The sequence below is a fragment of the Corvus hawaiiensis genome, chromosome 5 (assembly GCF_020740725.1).
Source record: "Corvus hawaiiensis isolate bCorHaw1 chromosome 5, bCorHaw1.pri.cur, whole genome shotgun sequence".
In the NCBI taxonomy this organism is placed as follows: Eukaryota; Metazoa; Chordata; class Aves; order Passeriformes; family Corvidae; genus Corvus; species Corvus hawaiiensis.
The window spans coordinates 47,094,371-47,111,468 of NC_063217.1; positions in this window are offsets into that span (position 1 = coordinate 47,094,371).

The following is a 17,098-nucleotide window of genomic DNA, read 5'->3' on the forward strand; positions in this document are numbered from 1 at the left end:
AGATCCTTCATATCACAAAGTTACTGACAGGAAGAAGAAATGAGTGAGGTGAAGCTAGAAATCATCTTTCCCTATGAAAGCTGCAGCTCCCTTGCAAGCCCTGTTCCCACATTCTCTGGGGTGGGGGATGTTTTTGCTCTGCAGGTTAGCAGAGGAGTATCATTCACGTAACAATGGTGACAGTCCAACAAATCCTAGGCAGACAGTGTCTAACTGACAAGGAAGGCTCACACTTGGCTCCTGCTCACACTCGCCCTGGAGTGTACTTTCATAGCCTACTTTTAATATGCAAAGATGAGAGAACGAGGCTGGTCAGAATCACGATTGCTCCCCACTGTGTGAGTGCCAGTACCTTATTTCACTACAGAGCACAGCTTGTCCCCTGCTACATTCCCCAACTTGCTGCTGGGGGCCTGCTCAGTCACTGCTCCCACTGGGTGCCTAGGGAAACCAAAATCATTGTGTGCATTCTTCTGTGCAACTCATGTTCAGTTCCACTACCTTTCCCTGCATGCTCCTGGCCATCAAGGACTACTTTATACACAGTCACTGCACAACATAGCAGGACACCCCAGAACTAAATTTCTGACAGCATTTCAGGAGGTCATTCATGCTGCATGTACCAAAGAAAGAAGGTCTATATGGATTTTTTTTTAACTCTTGGACCATATGTATTTTGATACTATGCTCAGGTTCTCTACTTGAGGAGTGTTTTGATAGCCAAGGCAGTTTGTTTTGTTTCAGAAAGAATTCAAAGCAGAATTATTTTAAAAGATAATAAAGGTCAGTGTTGGGACATCCTTCAGCTGAAACACATCAGTTTGTTCCATGTATTTCCAGGCAAGGACTCTCATGTATTTTAAGACCTTCTCAAATAGGTATACGATCATCTTCAAATCACGACCCTTTATATTTCCGTAGGCCAGATAAACGTCCACTACTGTAGTCCTTGATGTTGCCCCCATCCTTCCACAGCCTCACAATATCAAAAAGTACTACCAACCAAATTAGAAGTCAACATAATGCCCAGAGGAAATTAGGGCAAACCCTTATGGCTGGACTCCAGCCAGCTTGAGGGAAGTCACACAGGAAGCACCTAGCAGAGCTGGGAAGCAAGCATTGGGCACACATACACTGATACATGTGTGCTAACACTATATTGCACCACTTCTCCCCTTTAGTAAAATATTTCATTTACTTTGTCTTCAGGCTCTATGCTTTGCCATACTGGGATTTTCACCAGGAAAGGAGCCTATGAGCATACACACACACATATAGGAGCCATGCAGGTGAACACAGACGATTTTAAAAGCACACCACACAGCACTCAGCTTTAACTTGTCAAAGGTCCACCGTAGACGATGCTTCATGCTCCTGCCAAAACGATGATCTGGATGCAGATCAGGGGCTCTGACTGCAGATGTTAGGAGGGCACCATTCCTAACAGATGCATAATCTGATTAAATATGAAATGCAATGATATTGTCAAAATCCATTAATCATTCTTTCAAGACACATTAACGTAGGCTTAAGTGACAGCTGTGATGATTTTACTGTCTCTACAGGTACTGTTGCTCATCAAAGTTACCCATTGGGTTTCAAAGAAGAAAAGGTGTTCAGTATGCAGAATATTCTTCAGTGCACAGTACAGATATCGCTTTCATGAAAGTGTTGGTATTACTTATATTCCTCCATCTTTCTCTAGATTATTATCTGATTTCTATGTACCCTTCCCAATCTGCACCTTGTGCAAAAATGGTGATAACTTGCCAAAACTACATAGAATTTAGAAACAAGCAGCAAGCACGGCAGATCCATAAGAGAGGAGCACAACAGTAAGAAGAATTCACAGGGCTGCTGTGTCAACTGAGATAGCCTCTCCTTTAACAGAGGCATCCAAACATCTAGCTTCTTGGCCTGGGAATGAAGTCTGCATGCACTCCCTTATTTTATCTCAGGGAGACCAAAAGAGACAGGCCATGAATCCATCTTGTATCCATGCAAACTTCCTTTATTCTGGCCTTTCATACCCTCGACACATCTACCACTAGAAACCATCCATTGACAAAGTTATCTGCACACTTATGCACAACTAGAATTTATTTGTACATCTGTTTTTAGCCTTTTTTTTAGCTTCATTTTTTGGTTCCAGCCTTGTTATAGGACCTTCTAGACCTTTGAAGTAGTTATTTTGAAATCGGTGTAGGAGAAACAGCACCTCCCTGGACCACTAGACATTAGGAATGTCACCAGGAGATAGCATTTGGAAACAGTTGAGGGATCAGGTCCAACTGATTGGCACAGTAGGGACATGCCCATTTACTTTAAGAGTTTGGCCATGACAAGCTGCCCAAGAGCGTGGCTCATTTGCAGAAATGACCAACTGTGCGTTGCGGAAAGGGCAATAAAGGCCAGTGTTTGTTTACAAAACAAAAAATTTTGGCAAATTTAACAGTAATAAAGTCTAGTGGCTACCATTACATTAGCATACCAGACTTCCCCAAGAAGATGATGACAAATGAAAAAGCACAGGAACAATAATACAAAGATGTGCCATGTCACAGCAAGGACTAATGTTCCATGGCAGCCAGTGGCCAGACACAGATAGCTGCAAACATAAAGGGTTAAAACTGAAGAAAGAAGTTGTCACTTCCCAGACCACTGGAAATTTGTTTCCCAATCCTGTGCCAGAGGAAACATCTCTGTTTAATCTCCTGCAATGTCTTTTTATTGCACTAATTTGTCCAGTCACACTTTGAGCCCATATAAGCTTTCTGCATGTCCAGTATCCTGTGGCAAATACATCAACAGCTTAACAACCTGTTGCATGACAGATTACATCCTTTAACTCTCCCTTAACTTTTACCTACTAGCCACCTACTAGGCTACCACAATATAGTGAAGCTCTAATGCTAGAAGAGGCAACATCCCACCCTTACCTCCACTCACCATACAATTCGTTACTATGTACCTGGCATATATCCAGTCACTTTTCAAATGTTTAGTCATTGCTCAGTTATAAGAAACTACTCCATCATTTTTGTTTCTCTTATTTCCACTACACTTCTCTCCTTCCTCCCACCTCAGCCATCTTGTCAATCTTGGCCTCCATTCTGCAATTTACAGGATCAAATAGAGGATAAATTAGAAGCCTGAGTTTCAGAGGGGACCAAGATTGGCACAGCAGTCCATCGTGTATTGTTGATCAAAGGAATACAGTTTATATTGAAACTCTTCAAAGCAGGGATTTTTACTATGTATTTACACAGTACTTGTCTCAGCAGGACCTTGCCTTATCTAGGACTCAGGGGTGTTGTTCAAACAAATAATTAATAAACAGCTCAAATAGGTAAAATAGTGCTAGATAGGCATTTAAGGAGAATAAACACTTGTAGTTGTAGGCTTTCAGGCATGCTAAAACAAACATTAAGGTGGTGATAAGTGAAGGAAAGGACACAAGCATATTTTATAAAGTGGCGTGGAAATGGCTTTTGTCTTTGAGATGTTGCAGGTCAGCTGCACATAAGTACATATACACACATAACAGGTACACATGTATATCAGCATGTATGAAGACAGCACTATTTTGTACCATGTAGGTTGGACAAAATCTTTATTAAAAAAACCATCTTCCTGCGCTGCCTCTTGCAGCTTGAGAGACGCAGCACTACACAGTAGTGTTAGAAACAGGCTGGAGAGGCTTTTCTTAGGTTGACACTGATGCATTTACAAGTTAATGGGGACCAAGAACATCCACATTAGCCTTACGGATTTATGAGAGGATCACTAAAGTGAAAACTAACAAATCCTGCTGCACAAAAGCCTAGCAATATTCTCTTTATACCTAACTCATTGTAATCTAAGATCCTGTTTGCCTACATGATCAGAAACAACATTCTGGACTGTGGTTCAAAACCACTATAGAAACTGTTACTTGACACACCACAGCCTGAAGAATTCCTAACACCACCTCCTCAGTAAACACTTCTAATGGTGTCCCACAAAAGCAGAACAGAAATCCATGTAACAGAGCAGCTAGAAGCAAAATAAAGTCACTGAATATAAGTAAAAAAGAAAATAGAATGGAAACAGCATTCTAGAAAAAATTGGGATTTTTTTTTTTTTTTTACTTAGAAAGGATCCATTGGGAAATAATGACAGAAATCTTCTTTCTAGTCTACAATCTGAGCCATGGTCATGATTCACTCGAACTGTTCTTGTACAGTTTTGTTTTCCAAGTTGGAATGTGCAGGGTGGAAGCCTCCTGAACAACTGTTTGCAGAAACTCACAGTAATGTCTGTTACTTCTAAGCAGAGGCTGACATCCTGAAAGGCACTGTACATGAAGTTTTAATAAGAAATGCTGGCCACAGGTGGAACTGAGAATACTGAGTTGTCTATGCATAGACAGTTGCTTAAATAATACATTTTAGTACCCATGAGGCTTCTTCTTCAGACCCTTCACCATCCTTGTGGCCCTCTTTTGGATGTTCTCTAGCAGCTTAATGCCTTTTTTATATCATGGCATCCAAAACTTTCCCCAGAACTTGAGGTGAGGCTGCCCCAGTCCCAGAGCAGAGCAGGACAATCCCCTCCCTTGCGTGGCTGTGCCTGATGCACCCCAGGACATGCTTGGTCCCCCTGGCTGCCAAGGCACAATGACTCATATTCAGCTTGTCATGGACCAGGACCCCCAGGTCCCTGTCTGTAGGACTGCATCCAAGGTATTAATGAAGATGTTGAAGGGAACTGGGATGAGGATGGAGCCCTGCAGAACCCCACTAGTGACTGGCCACCAGCCTAGTGTTAGCCCATTCACTCTAACCCTTTGTGCCCAACCATTATAAGCCACCTGTTACAATCTGTAAAGTTAGTACGGGAATTTGGAGCTTTCTGACCTCCATCTCAAACCAAAAGTCACTGTAATGGCAAAAGACTAGCACTCTTTCAGACTCTGGATCATGCACTAACAATGCCATTTATTTGCATGTTTATTCAAAGGGGCTTTCAATGATGGTTCAAAATCAAGGAACACTCAAATAAGATGTATTTTCCCCTTCTCTGTCTTCCCATTTCTTAAGAGCACAAAACCCTTTCACTGCAGAAGGTAGGGACACAAACATACGATATTAGAATACTAACTTTGTCCTTCATCAGGCCACGGTAGTCTTGCAAAGGACTAGAAGAAACATCTATATGTCTATGTGTGAGCCCTCTTGCCTTGCTGCCACCTCTGCACTGAGATCACCAGAAATAATATTTTATTGCAAAGTAAGGCATAACCCTAGCACAGCTCAGGATAATGGCACTGAATAGCACAGCTTGAGAATGAGCCAAAGCATACTCAGAGACTGCCAGTCTTTTCTCAAGCATCCTTAACAGCCCAGATGTCTGAAGGAGAAGATCATGGTAAAGAAAATACATTGGAAAGCCAGTGATAACACCATTTCCCACTGCTCCCTGTCATGAGAAAGTCATTCCATTATGCTAGCTGCTCCTGAGTCATTCTCCAAGAGTGGAACCTGTGAAAGGTTTTTCTCCTTTTTCCATGTACTTACACACCCAGTTCCAAGAACTGATATGTAACCATACTTCTTTAGCATGGAGAAATTTCCAGGCTCCCAGTGTCCTTTGTGAAAACACATCTAAGAGGTTCAGCCTGTGAACTGTAGCACTGCTATTCTGGCAGGGACTATCTCCTCATGGTACAGTAGTCAGTACCCAGTTGAGAGATGACTCAAACACTCACTGCTTTTGGGTGATTCACCCAGTTAGGAGGTGACTCATACCATGAGGGCAGTGATTTAACTCCCTCATGGACCTCCAACTCTAAAGCAAGCCTTTAGCAGCTGCATCCTGAACAAAGCTCACAAGCTGAAAAAAATTAACCAGCATGGGTACTTTGATTTTCATTCACCCTCCCAGAACTCACTAGTCACTACTCAAACACCAAGGATCAGGGAATCCAAGGCATACACCAGTTAGCCTGTTTTCTTGTAGAGACAGAAAGTTCCCAAATAAAAACAGAAGCCTCATGGAAGTGAGAAGTTTTATGCTCTTGCAAACATTTACCATGCTGTAGCACAGGGAAAAGGGCTGACAGAAGAGCAGGAAGCAATGCTACATTTAACAAGATCTGTACCGGTTTGCACCTCAGCAAAAAACCTCTTCCACAGCAGGAGGCTGCTAAAACCTTCAGCAAGTTCAAGACACAGCAAGGAAAACAAGACGATATTTTCTTCCTGCCAAGAGAAATACTGACAGGATCAAAGTATTATGAAAACCTCTGCATTGTAGAGGGGAAAACAAGAACATCCAGGAACAGCTGAAGCTAACCTGTTCATATAGTGAATCCCACTGGAAGCGTTTTCCTGGCCATTTTAAACCATACACCTGCTCTGGGATCAACTTGCAACAAGCTGAAAAGGAGGGAAGGTGCTGCCAAAATCACCTGGGTGCAGAACAGCCCAGAGCTGCTATTTCTCCATTGTGCCTTACTGAACCATATTTTGGGATCTCACATAGACTGCCCTTCAAATCCGAGGATTTCGGCTAACTTTTATGAAAGAAATTTATTGGCTGGATTTGAACATACCTAAAACATTTCAGGGAATCTGTGTGACTGATGCACAGTGCGAGAAAATTACTCTGTTCTTATTCACCCCATATCAAGATGAATGCATGTAAGGTTTGTAACAGGAGCTATCCTTCAAATATCAAATTTAACACATAACTGTCACAGAAAAACAGATAGCCCACACAGCATAATCTACTGCGATATCTAAAATCTGCTTAAAAGCAGGGCAAGAGTTGGAACAAAATCTGTGCCAATTGTTGGCATTGGCAGAGTACAATTCCTGGAATAACATTGCATAAGCAGGAGAATTACTCACAGAAGATAACATGGTCTGAATTCTTATTATTCTGGAATTTGCTGAAACACACAGCTTGGGGAGGAGAAGCCAGGCTGTTGATGTGTGTGACAATAGTTGGGAACGTTGTCTGTATTTCAGAGACAACATGCTGTCCCTTTCAATAGCATCAGCTCCATATCTCTATATAATCACTCTAGTTTAAAATTAGAACAGGAGCCTGTGGCCAGAGAGTTTTAACTCTTCTGCAGCACTTAAACAGTCAACATTTGGAAGGAAAAAAAAACTGATCAGGTGATCCATAGTGCATGCACTTTGCTAGCTGTCAGGAGGTTAATGGTGTGCCTCAAGCACAACGCTAAATTAGGATGTGAACACCTTAATCTACAGTTGCAAATGCTGACAGCAATGGCACTTCATCAACTATTTTTGCAGTCTTATTTGCTGCATATCTCCCTGATTTCTCAAGCCCCTGCCACCAACCCTCCCTCATCTCCACATAAATTAGCTAAATGACCTCTTGTAGCCTGCTTGAAATGAAAATTGTCATCTGAGGGAGAAAATAGCTGTTCTAAATGTTTGCAGAGAATGGAGAGGGTGTTGAGGATTGCAAGCTTTTCTGCCATACAAAACCTTCAAAAAGTCATGTGCCAGAAATTAGTCTTATCTGATATTCAGAGCCAAGTAATGAATAATTTTCCCTCATTTAAAAAAAAAAAAAGAAAAGGCAGATCCCTTATTTATATTTGAATTTAACATTTTTAGGTCTGTAATGCATTAAAAGCTTTTAGATATTGCTTAAGAAAAATATATTTTTGTAGAGCAGAGCTGAAATCTACCTTGTTTATACATGTGCTTTATAACACAGATCCTGTGCCATACTACTAAAACTGATGCATAAGAGGTGTCTGAGGAGCCACCATAGATGCACTGATACTGTGCTCTAAAAGCTTTATTGCAGGAATGCATTAAACAAAGCTGAATGGTAGAGACAGCTTCAAATTTATGCTGGTGCTGTTTGATGGGGAAGAGAGACACTGAAATCACAAAATAGAAATTAATACAGTGGCCACAAGTATAATATTAGCAATTCTCCAATTTCTTACATGTAGCCCTGAAAAGATTAATTTAAGGGCAGCAATTAAAACAAGTCACAGTGAATTGATCTGGAAGTGAATTTTCTCCTTCAGGATAGCAGCATCTGAAGACATGATATGAAGTTTTACCTAAGTAGGAAAGTTCCTGATAACCTTATCACAGGTTCAACCTAAATATCCCCTGGAACAACTTCACGCCATTCTCTCGGGTTCTGTCACTGATTACCAAAGAGAGATCAGTACCTGCCCCTCCTCTTCCCCTCGTGAGGATGTTGTTGACCACAATGAGGTCTCCCCTCAGTCTCCTCCAGGCGGAACAGACCAAGTGACCTCAGCTGCTCCTCACACAGCCTCTCCTCCAGACCCTTCACCATTCTTATGGCCCTCCTCTGGACACTCTCTAACAACTTAATGTATTTTTATACTGTGGCACCCAGACCTGCCCCCAGCACTGGAGGGGAGGCTGCCCCAGAGCAGAGGAGAGCAGAGTGGGACAATCCCCTCCCCTGCCCGGCTGGCAATGCTGTGCCTGATGCCCCCCAGGGCACGCTTGGCCCTCCTGGCTGCCAGGGCACTGCTGGCTCATGTTCAGCTTGCCATGGACCAGGACCCCCAGGGCCCTTTCTGCAGCGCTGCTCTCCAGCCTCTCATTCCCCAGTCTGTATGTACATCCGAGGTTGCCCCATTCCAGTGCAGAATCCAGCACTTGCCCTTGTTAAATTCAATTTCTTTTTATATATTGTAGAGTGTCCCTGTAATCCACTTATGCAATTCTATGCAAACTGTGTTAAATTTCATCCCTAGCTGAGTCATAAAACCAGAGACAATGGAAAAAGAAAAATACTCGTACTCAGGGTCACTTTAGCTCAGAAGGGCCACTAATACAAGGTTGCTAAGCAAGTACTTACAGTTATGCCTGAAGATTCCCTTCAAATAATGGTTTTTTAGATTGAAATCAAATCAAACAAGAAAAAACAGTATCCTTGTCCTGAGAGTCTAAGAATAGCAAGACCCAGCAAAGATTAAAGTGTCCCACAAGGGAAAACTTTCTAGTGTAAATTTAGAATACTTGCTCCAAATAAAATTCACTGCTAAGATGATCTTCTTTTTTGCACACTTGCCATGGGGCTATTGCTACCACCTTTTGCACTAAGATCCTTGGACTCATAGCAACTCAGCTTAGGTAGCCCTGGCCTCAGTATTCACTTGTTTTCAGCAAGGCTTCAACATACAGAGAGGCAGTGTTCCCAGATCCCATGGAAGCTTTGGAAGGGACTGTTCTGCACAGCCATCAAATCTATTCTCTAATGTTTGCACACACCTCAGAGGGACCCATACTTTTAAGGAATACAGACAGTGATTCCAATGACTTTCATCACTGTCCCAGAGCCTAGTGAGATGCCCCCAGAATCACTAACATATCACTAGTTTCACAGAGATATAGCAAAAGAGAGGTTTCAAAGAGGTAAAGATTCATGTTAGCCTAAGCAGCAGAGAGTGTTTTATCTGATATGCAATGTTGAGGTGAGGTGAGTGTTATGGTAAGGGGCTTATCTACATTAGTTATTCAGAGCAGTAACCACTGACAAACATCCCACAGTGGGTTTGCCAAGTATTTTGCTGCAGGAGAAATTCTGATCTCTTTGGTGATTCCAGACCAGCAAGCAGAAGATGTAAAAAGATAACTTTCATTATTACAATAGAATGTTTTTTCATAGCAGTTGTTACCCCATTTGGAAAATACTGCTTGATATCCAGTAATCCCTCTGTATCTGTCATTTCAGTTTATTAGTTTCTCAAGTATATTCAGAGCTGTAAATGGAGAAACTGAGCTGTCCGTGTTTCAAATTGAAGATGGGAGACAACTGACAAAATACCATGTAGCTGTTCCAGTTTAATAATCCCACATGGACAGATGATGCATCTACTATTCCTTTAGAAGCTTATTTCCCAAACCCCATTATCATGCAGATGGTAAAATCTATTCTTTGAGGGTCAGGATTAAAGCCAATGGAAAGTACCATGTAATTCTTTGAGGAAAAATAGCTATTGCTGCTACCTGGAAGGTAATATCTATTTCCAATACAAAACACCCTACATTTTATGACAGCTAACATTTTCCCAAACCTTCCTAAGCAGCTAAACTTTAAAAAATAATCTAATTTCAGACACTGCACAGAAGCAGCAAACAAGTAAAGGTCAATATAACCGCAAACGCTTTCCATGCTATATAATCCAAATAAACAGACACCCTTACAGGAAGGGCATTATCTCTCCTTCAAATCCCAAGTGCCTCAGTATCCAAAGCAGAACTTGGACACCCAGTCTGCCAAAACTCAAAAGTGAATGAAGAATTTCTGCACATGCCAAAGCTTTCCCAGCACAAGAAACCAAACCCCTTCCTCTCCCAGCCTTCACAAGGACTCCACACAGGTGGAGTCATGCCTATAGCCTGTGAAAGGCCCTGGCATCCTTATTCCAGCCAGAGAAGTGGACATAATCCCCAGGGTTTGCTGACATGATCCATCAATCAAGCAATGCAACTCATCTAACAGCTGCACTAGAAAAAAAATGCAGACCCTTCTATGGCATCTCGCCAGCATGCCAAACAGAGCATATGCAAAAATTGGCTAATGGTCTAAAACCAGAAAAATATTATCCCAGTGTGTCTTTGAATAAGTTCATAATATTTATTACTTTGGAAATTATTAATTCATATAGATGGTGCACTTTTATTTTTACTGGTGAAAAAAGGCATTTATTTTAACCCTACCATTAAAATACACTTGTTAAATGCAGCAATAGTGCATTGTTGAGGACAAATGAATTTAAACATGAGGCTAACTCTATAAAACATCAGAATCACCCTTCCAAAGCAAAAAATGCTTTAAGGACATTTAAGTCTTTAAAAACAAAATTAGTCAGTGACTTGAAACATCTTCTCTTCATCACAATAAAATGCAGTTCTCTGGCTCAGCTGTATTTCCACTATTTATATACCTGCAAAACAGGCAGAGGCCAAAGTTCCACTTTTTGGTATTCCCCTCATCTACAGAACTGGCTAACACTCAGTTTTACCTGAAGAAATGTGCAGACTTAAGAAGGTATGACCTGCTCACCTGCTCATGGAAGCAAACTGTGATTATCAAAGGGAAATCCATGGGGCATTCACCATTAAAAACTGAATTAACAAGGCATTCTGCATTTCCTCTGTAGTATATTTTCTTTGAGGGAGGATTTAAGGGATGCTCTGAACTCAGTAGCTCAATAAATACACTGCAGTGTCACGGCAAACCTTCTAAAGCACATCCTGACCCACACATTGGCGTGGTACCACACCAAGGCAGGCATGTAGCACTTGCTCGCCAAGGAACGGTACAACACAAGACAAGTACCTACAGGTACTCAAAATCTGGATCTTGGCCAATCTGTCCAGATAAAATAAATGCTGCTTTGAGCAACAGACAAGGGGGATCCCCCCCACAGAAAACCATCAGGCATGCTTGCCTCCTACCCTGTCCCAAGAAGTTCAGTCTGGACCACAGCCCAGTACTTTGTCAGGTCTCAGCAGGGAAAGGTGGAAGCATTAATGAGGGGTTTCCCTGACATTGCAGCCTTCATCTGAACACTCATTTCTACTATCAGGGAAAGTTCAGAGTCTGCTGGGGTTGGGGGAGGGAGGCTAGGGGGGTTTTGTACAATACAGCTTTTCCCCCAAAGTTAATTCACACAGACCTTTTTGACTAGAAGGTATCGTGTTTTAAATCTAAATCCCCTGTAGAGGGATACACACTATCAGTATCTTTGAGCAACTCCCCAATGCAGACAGTAGGGAATTCTGCTCAGAAAAGAAATCAATGGCATAACGAAGCCTATGGTTGTTGGAACTGTTTTATATATTTCTTTATAGCTTTTAAATGAATCCTGACATTGATCCTCAGAAAAAATAATGAAAAATTAAATGAAAAGGAGAAAAAGATGACAAAACACTGCAGTCAAAAGGCTAGTAAGGCCAAAGACAGTAACATATTGTGCTGCTGGAATATTAAATGTAGAATCCTGAAAGTGTCATAAAATAACTTTGCTGTAAGCCCCGCAGGTGTTTGTGGGATCTGTCTGCATAATTTAATTATTTATTGTAGGAAAAGTCTTAAAAAGTAGAGCAGGACTACCACTATCAGAAGCGAAGGACTGTGGAAAGCTGGCCAAAGGGAAGACATTCAGCATGTGAAATCCTTCAAGAACCTCTCCACTACTAAAAGGAAAGGGACTAGATTTCCTAAGTCCTTCAAGTACATGAACAATCTTACCTATTAGATGCAAAAAAAAACTAGCAGAGCACAGAAGCCTTGACAACATGCCAGTCCCAGTAGCTACAAAAAGAAAGTCCAATTTTACTATCTAAGAAGCCACCCCTACTTCTCCAAGCTTTAATGGAGTAGTCATTAATTGCACCAAAGTGGATATGGCCCAGTCCTTTCAATACAACACTATTGATTTACTCCTGCAGCATGAGTAGCCCACCAGATTTTGACATTGAAATATGATCTCCTTTAATGACGCCCTCTCTTGGTAATATCTTCCAGCTTTCTCTGTTATTCATTCTGGGATTTAGATTTAATTTGGATGCTGTTGTGTTGCACATACTTTTATTGTGCTCTGTTTACAAAATGATTCTTGCAATTAATTACAGTAATGAGATCATGGCTAAAAGACTCACAGAATGTTGATTAGATAATTAATGATTGGTTGTTTTTTGTAGTATTTTATTGAATATATACTCCAGGCTGGTCTCTCCCCTTTCCTTTTTTGGTCTTTCTTGCCTGAGTTCTAATAGGTAATTGAATAAATGATTAGTGGGAAAGTAGATTACATGAATCATATTTAACCCCTCGGCACTTACACAGGAATCCAGAGTAATATAATGTCAGGAATATAAGAAATCAATTTCTTTGGTATTTTCATTGTAGTAATTACAGGCTGAAAATAGTTTTAAATCAGACATTAGTTCAAAATTGTGAAATAGGCTGACCTGACATAAGAAGTCTCTCTGTAGAAGCAAGTGATGCTAAAATAGTTGCCTGCCAGCAAGAACAGAACTGATCATCCTGAAAAGGGGCTGGCCAGGACATAGCAGAGCTTGACCACGCAAACTAGTGTGGCCAAGTTTACAGTCAAATGGCTGACCATGGGAAAAAAATTTTGTTTCTGGGCCTGGAATGGAAAGAAAAGATCAGGTCACCCTTCCCCTGCTCTCAGTAAGCTTCTGTGAAACCTTCAGCCATGCCAAAGGCCCATCCCCTCTTCAGGGCCAAGACATACCACAGGCAGTAACACTACTGCCATGAAGTGGATGATGAACTGGCGCAGTCAAATTCCAGACTGACCAAAAGCCACGCATCCAGATTGACTCAATCTGGTTTGCTTTCAAAAGACTAGATTGACTAAAGTCACAAAAGTGAGCACTTTGTCTGTGCATATATTATGATACAGTCTAATTCAGATAACTCCCATTGACTTCAACCTCAGCACTTACAAGAATCAGACACACAGATCTCCAGTAGGAATACAGAAAATGAGGAACCTGTACCCATGCCAGTAAAGTAAAAGTACTCCCAGCTGCCTTCTCTTGATCAAGCCCCAGAGTATCTTGGTACACTTCAGACCTCACAGCAAAAATCAGCCTGTATTTAGATAATTGGTCAAACTCAATTTGCAAAAATTAGCCCAAGGAAAGTGGCTGGGCAACCTTAACTACTATCTTCTTGAAAAAGCAGAGCACACCTTTCCAGTTATTTGGCTTGTTTCTTTCTTCAAGTCTCAAATTTTTAATTAAAAAGGGTTTTTTTTCAGAGTTTTGTTGAATCGTTTATGTTTTCTTGAATAGCTGAAAAGCATGAGCAAGAAAAGCTATCACAGTTTACTTTCAGCCAACCAGATGAAATACAGAATAAGTCATCACGAGAGACTGGTAAGTTACATTTTTTCATGGGGACAAAGATCTAAAATAAAAGTTATGTTGTCAGAGAAGGAATTGTGGTAGTTCCCAAATATTCTGTAGAAAAAACATCAAGCCATGATCAATCTCCAACTGTCCCACAATGACTTCCATGTGATTTTTTAAATGCCAATAAGCTCACATAGCATTTCCAGCAAAACACAAGACCAGATACAACATTTGAACTTGGTCCTGCAATTGCAGGTAGTTTCAACAAGGCCAAGTGCCAGATCCTGCCCTTTGGCCTCAACTATCCCAGGCATTGCTGCAGCCTTAAGCAGAGTGGCTGGAAAGCTGCCCAGCACAAAAGGACCTGGGGGTGCTGGTCTATAGCAGCTGAACAGGAACATGAGCCAGCATGTGCCCAGGTGGCCAAGAAGGCCAATGGCATCCTGGCTTGGATCAGCTCTACAGTGGCCAGCAGGACCAAAGCAGTGATTGTCCCTCTGTACTCGTCACTGGTGAGGACACACCTCGAATCCTGTGTTCAGTTGTGGGCCTCTGACAACAAGGAGAACATTGACGTGCTAGAGCTTACCCAGAGAAGGGCAATGGAGCTGGTGAAGGGTCTGGATCACAAGTCTGATGAGCAGCTGAGGGACCTGGGGTTGTTTAGCCTGGAGAAAAGAAAGCTCAGGGGGCACTTTCTCACTCTCTACAACTATCTGAAAGCATCTTGTAGCAAGGCATGGTCAGCCTCTTCTCCCAGGTAAGAAATGGGAGGACAAGGGAAAATGGCCTCAAGTTGCACCAGTGAAGGTTTTGATTGGCTGTTAGGGAAAACTTCTTCAAGGAAACGGTGGTCAGGCATTGGAATCAGGCTGCCACGGGCAGCATTGAAATCGCAATCTCTAGAGGTAGTCAGGAAAGTGTGGATGTGGCACTCAGGGACAAGTTTTAATGGTGGACTCAGCAGTGCTGTTAGTGATTGGACTCTATCTTAGAGGTCTTTTCCAACCTTAACAATTCTATGATTACTCTACTGAATCAAACTACCCAGATCACAGTATATGCCATGACAACCTATTTTGAATACATTCTCACACTGATTTAATGAACAAAGGTGAATTATCCTACCTCCATATACTACCAAAGACACAGGCCTCCACAGATAAATTTCTGCAAGACAGACCTATTCACTCATGGACGAACAGGTTAAGCTATCGAATGCCCAAGGCACATAACTTTCTCATCATCCTCCTGTGTTTCTTCAGCTGTCAACTCAGTAGCTTTCCAATGAAACACAGATATCTTACAATTCCTTTTCAGAAGGGAAATAAACTAGTAGGAGAAAAGTCAGCAAGATTTCTCTCCACCCACCATCAAAAAGAAACATTACTAAGTGTCTAGGAGAGCCATACATTTGAGGGAAGTTACATATTGCACACAATTTTTTTCTACACAGCATGATTATAGATAATTGGCACACATGATTGCTAAAAACACAATTATAAGTCCCCGCATAGGACTGGACTTCGCAAGAATCCATTTCAAATCAGGGGGTATGAGGGTCACAATCTGTTCTGATTATATCATATGTTATAGATGCTTCCAATATGTTTAAGCTGAGGAACAGGATCGCTACTAATACAACACAAGGTTTTTCATGAGCTTCAGAAGCTGGCTATCTTGGACTAAAATCAAAGTCTAGCAACATTGGTGGTTTGGTGAGAATAGTTAACAACAGAGTTGTTTAAGATGCTTTTTGTTAACCCACATACAGCACCTAACACCTGATGAGTCATTGCCCTAAGGTATTAAGAGATTAACATCTACCTTGAATGAGAAAAAGCATACAAAGGATTTTATTTTATTTATAACTATCCTGCAGTTACACACCAGTCTGTGGCAGGCTGCTGGCAGCTTGTCTGTACTCTAACCACATTTATCTTGTACTCCTGCAAAGTAGATTTTTGCATACAAGATTTTAATGCCTTCTGGAGCTCCCAACTAAGTGCTAGATCCTTGCAGCTTAACTCACCTGCTATGACCAACATCTGAATGAACTGCATGGCAAGCCAGAATTACATTTAAGAAGTTTTAATTTGAAGTTTATGGGTACTCCTCCTTTCGTAGAATACCTGCTTGCAAACTACCAGGGAAGCTACTGTAGAAGAGCGCTCCAACCTTGGCCCTTCATTCATACAACGACATTCAAAGAAGGCTGTTACAGTGCAGATACTGCAGCACGTGTATCAATCAACGAGGCCCGTGGAAAAGAATATCTATGGACAGATTCTTGACAGATGTTTCAGAGATGTTTCTTTCTCCAGCCGCATGGCCGGGGCTCTGCCGAGGAACTGCGGCAATCATGGGACCCAAGGGTCCTTGCCCGCGCAGGGGAACACAAAACCACCAATGGGGAATGAGGCTGACCAGGGGCAGGGAAACCCTGTGCCTCCCCCCCAGGGCCCCTCTCCCAGGACCACATGGCAGGGGGAGGGCCCCAACAGAAGGCCATTACTCCAGCATGGGTCCCTTCCATGGGATGCAATTCTTCAAGAACAGGCTGCTCTGGCATGACTCCTCTGCAGGGTCACCAGTCCTGACACCAAACCTGCTCCAGTGTGGGGCCCTCCCTCCATGGGGCCACAGGTCCTGCCAGGAGCCTGCTCCAGCATGGGCTTCCCATGGGGTAACAATCTCCTTTGGGCATCCACCTGCTCCACTGTGGACTTCCAGGGACACCGCTGCCTCACCACAGTCTTCCCCATGGGCTGCAGCGGAATTTCAGATTCAGTGCCTGGAGCACCTCCTGCTCCTCCTTCTTCATTGACCTGTGTGTCTACAGGGCTGTTCCTCTCGTGTTCTCAGTGCTCTCTCTGGCTGCATTTGCTGTTACACAGGTATTTCCCCCCATTCTTAACTCTGTTATTCCAGAGGTTCTATCACTGGCACTGATGGGCTCAGCCTTGGCCAGCAGTGGGCCCATCTTGGAGCCAGCTGGCATTGGCTCTATCAAACATGGGGGAAGCTGATACCCCCTCATCACAGGAGCCACACCTATAGCCCCCTCTACCACACAACCCAAGACACCTCCCACCCCTGAAACAGCCTGCTGGCTAAACCAAAGGCCAGTCACTTGCTCTAATTATAAGCCCAGCTCCTACACTCTAGATGTCCCTGAACTG